Source organism: Arachis duranensis, chromosome 6, assembly GCF_000817695.3.
Source record: "Arachis duranensis cultivar V14167 chromosome 6, aradu.V14167.gnm2.J7QH, whole genome shotgun sequence".
NCBI classification, from domain to species: Eukaryota; Viridiplantae; Streptophyta; class Magnoliopsida; order Fabales; family Fabaceae; genus Arachis; species Arachis duranensis.
The window spans coordinates 17,039,939-17,044,487 of NC_029777.3; positions in this window are offsets into that span (position 1 = coordinate 17,039,939).

Sequence of the window (4,549 nt, forward strand, 5' to 3'; positions counted from 1 at the left end):
GGAGAGACCCACAAACAATGTGAGGTTGATTATTCTACTGAGTTACACCGTGGATAGATAGAGTTAACTTGGGGATTCGAGTGTAGAGCTTTAATTTGACTGATAATTCATTATACATTAGTTTCCATAAGAAATTCTTTACCTTGGGTTGACTTTTGAGACTCCATATTTCTAGCCATATAGATTTTTCTTTTGCACTGAACAGGGAGAAATTCTACTTGAGGATGATAAATCTGAAATGCAAGTTTATAACTAGATGAGACTGAATAACTTCGTTTCTTCTCCTTTAGCCAGGTAATGTAGTCTTCTCCTTCTACAATTTTTGTGTTAATAATTACTTTTGCTATTTCTTGACTGAAATGTTCTTTTATTTTTGTTTGATTCCATTGTCTGTTTGGTAACATTAGTTTTGCAACCCATTGTGGAGTGTATTCTTCAACTTATCTATTGCATCCTCCTTTCACTTTCCTTTTGCCCCCACCAAAATTGCAGAATTATCCTCTGAATTTTTTCGAGCAGCGTTTCTGGAAGTTTGAAGCAGTTTAAGGTGTAAAGTGGTACAATAGTTGCAACGGCTTTTATTAACACCTCCCTGCCACTTGATGAAAGTAAAGTCCTTTTCCAGTGTTGAAGTTTTTGTGTAACCTTATCCTTTATGTAATTAAATGCTATCCTTTTAGACTTTTGGATGACTGACAAAAATCTTAAATATTTGTCTTGATTGCTAATATGAGGAACTTTGAGTATGTTAGCTAGGGAATCTCAAATATGCACTGGTGTATTTCTGCTAAAGAACACTGATGATTTATCCAAGTTGACCTTCTAACCACTAATCTCCTCATAACTCTGTAAAATCTGAATTAGTCTCCGACAATCTTCTTCAGTAGTCTTACTAAATAGTATTGAGTCATCTGCAAAAAATAAGTGATTGATTTTGGGGCATCAATGATTAAGTCTCAATTCAGAAAATTCTTGTCTTTGTTCTCCTCTGTGGAGCAGATGGAAAAGTCCATCTACACAAAATAAAAAAATATAAAGGGAGAAAGGGCCGCCTTGTCGCACTCCTCTACATGGTTTAAAGAAATCATGAGGTTGATCATCCACAGTAACAGAATAAGAAACTATCGTCACACACTCCTTAATCCAATCCACCTATTTATTACAAAAGCCTAGCTTTCTCATCATAGACCATATGAAAGATCATTCCACCCTATCATATGTTTTACTCATATCAATCTTCAAAGCGAAATCATGACTCCCATATTTCTTGTTCTTTAGAAAATGCATAATTTCATGTGTAATTAATACATTGTCACTAATCAGTCTTCTTTTAACAAAAGTACTTTGTGTATCACTAATCAATCTATTCATAACAAACTACAACCTATGCACCAAGATCTTGGATATAATTTTATAAAACACACTACTAACGCTTATAGGTTTAATATGCTTCATATTAATAGCATTTGAAATTTTAGGAATTAAGTAGATATTCATGTGATTAAAAGCCTTAAGTATTTTACCTCTAGAGAAAAAAATTTCTAACTGCTCTGATGACATCCTCCTTGATCATATCCCAATAAGTCTGATAGAACTTAGCAGTGAATCTATCATCCCCATGCAGATAAGGGGTTGATAGAAAAAATTGCCACTTTGATATCTTTTTCTGTCACTGGTCTGACTAACCTCTGGTTAATCACTGCATCTATTTTCTTTGAAATACCCTGAATCTCTTCGGCTGGTCCTTCAGGTTGCTTGAGGTAAAAAGAGTCTCAAAATACTTTTGGGTTGTTTTTACTATTTCTTCCACCTCTGTTGCTATATTCCCTTCTTCGTCCTTCAAATACTATATTCTATTTCTTTTATTCCTCGCTTGAAACTTGGAGTGAAGAATTTAGTGTTCCGATTGCCCCAATTCAGCCAATTAACTCTACATTTTTCTCGCCAATATCTCTCTTCTTGGTCCAGAGCTTTCTTTAATTCAGCATCTAGGTTTTGGATTACGGTACCATTGGCATGCTCTCCATTTTCTACTTCTTTAGCCAAATTCTCTTTGACATTAAGAATTCTGACCTTATAGTTAGAGAAGGAAGACATTTGCCAATCCACAAGTTTATGTCTGCATTTTTTTACTTTAGTTGCAAGCTGAAATATTAGTGAACCCTCTGCTCTTTCTCTCCAAACCTCCTTCACAATGGCAGTAACATCTCCCATCTCACACCATCTTTCTTGAAATTTGAATCTTCTCTTAAACCTCCTTTTTTCCATCTTTTCACTTAATAAAATTAGTCTATGATCAAATCATGTGTCCTCCAAGTGGATGACCACAGCATTCGGCCAATCATCTCTCAAAGCACTGGTTGCTAAGGCTCTATCCAGCCTCTCTTTAACAAGCTTTCTTCCGAATTGCCGACTACTCTACGTGAATTTATTCCCTTCATAATCCAAATCAATTAAACCTCCATCATTGATGAAATCATTGAAGATTTGTATGGAAGTACTTGATTTTGCTCTGCCACCCTTTTTCTCGTGATTTGTATTGATTGCATTGAAATTTCTTATGATAACTAATTTATCTCCACTAATGTCCATAAGCTGTAACACTCGATTATATTGCTCAATCCTTCTCATTTTTTTCGTACTCAAGTGCACTCCTATAATCTCCCATTTTTTCTCTGCTTGTTGATCATCAGCTGTGAAATGAATGAAAAAATTATCATGTCTGAGAATCTGAACTTTGAATATTATCTTTTCACACTTTCACAAGACCATCTGCCAACCCAATCGGGTCATTGTATTCGACTCTCCGCAGCACACCCTCCACAATCAAGAAATTATTTTTTGTCTCGCATAAAAACAAAACCTCGGGAGAATGAGATTTAAAAATTCCTTTGATGCTGTGAACTGTTAGGAATATCAAGAATTTTTTCAAACCCTGACAGTTCAACATTTCCATCTTCATGTCTCTTGGGGTGTCAAATTATCGGTGGCATCCTCTCCCTTTTTAGCTAAATGTTATTCTTCTGAGCATGGTTTTTTATTTTGTGAGTCTTCACTAGCGTCTTTAGATTGTCACTCAAACTCCGAATTTGATTTGAAAGAATATTTCTTCCTTGCTAGATGTTTCATATTATTCTTCCTACCCCCTTATTACCTCCAGATTCCTCCCCTACTCCAATGAAAAATGCATAATCCGAATTGATTTTGGAAATTTTTTCAGCTCTATTTTCATCCAGCTTCTCCTTGTTTCCCAAAATATTTCGATCCTCTAATTCACCTTCATTTTCTCCCACTGTACTATTACAATTCTTTCTGCTCTGCACTTCGTCTTCTTCCTCTCGCACCTGTGAATTATTAACCTTCAAAGATGGGTTGGAAAAACCTTTGATTAATCACACCGGTGTTGGTTTGTTTGATCTTTCTCTCCCTTCTCCAGCCTTGTTCCTCCAATTCGGGTGCTAATTTTCTTTTTGATTCTTAGTTCTCCTCCCAAGTTCTTCAGCTCGTAGCCAAGGTTCCTACTGTTCCTCTTATTGACTTCCATTCACTGAATTTTTCAAATATTGACCACAAGCTCTGATTTCATGTCTTACACAACCACAGTAGTGGCAGAAGTTTTCAATTCTCTCATATTTGATCTGAGCCTCTATCACTTTGTTATTTCTACCTACAATTTTTAAAACCCTTCTCAAAGGCTTAGTTATATCCAACAGTATTTGAATTTTGAGAATTGTTTCCCTCTCATAGTGAACACATCAACATCTATGACCTTTCCCATCGCTTCTCCCACCTTTCTCCCTAAACCTGTCATCTTGTATTGCTCAAGTAGTCCCCACATATGCACCCGTATGGGAACCAAAGTAAATTCTTTCTCATTAATCTCAATCTCTGCAGACCACTTCCGTAGGTTTAGAATGTAATTTTAAAACAACCACGATGTTCCCTTCTCTATTCGAATCAAGTCAATTTCTTTATCAAAAAAAAATTGGAATAGATTCCTCCCATGGTCCATCACCTTAAAGCCTTCTGGTTGTCTCTATAGAGCATATAGTGCCACTTTAAGAGTTTTAACACTGAATTGTCTATTTATCATGAGTCTGCCTACCAAGTTTTCTGTGCATTTTTCTATTCTTTTCTTAATATCTTCATCCTCAAAGTGAAAAACCTAATCCCTTTCAATCTCATATACAAAGTTATCGTAATCTTGATTAGCAATTACCATAATTATCTTTAGATACTTTATGAGTAAAACTTACAAAATTAAATTTTTTTTGTAAACTCTAGCAGAAAAAAATAACTCTAATTATATGACAGTTTTTAATTCCTTTAGCACATTTCAAATAGTGAGTATTTACATTTATTATTAGTGAGCATAACTTAAATAAATTTAACTATTTAAAAAAATATAACACTTCAAATCATTTTTAATATATAATTACTTATCATGTACAAAGCACCGATACATAACAAAACCAAATAGGAAAAATACAGAGATATCAATTTTAAATTATTGTCGCACATAAAGACAACAAAATATATATATATATAT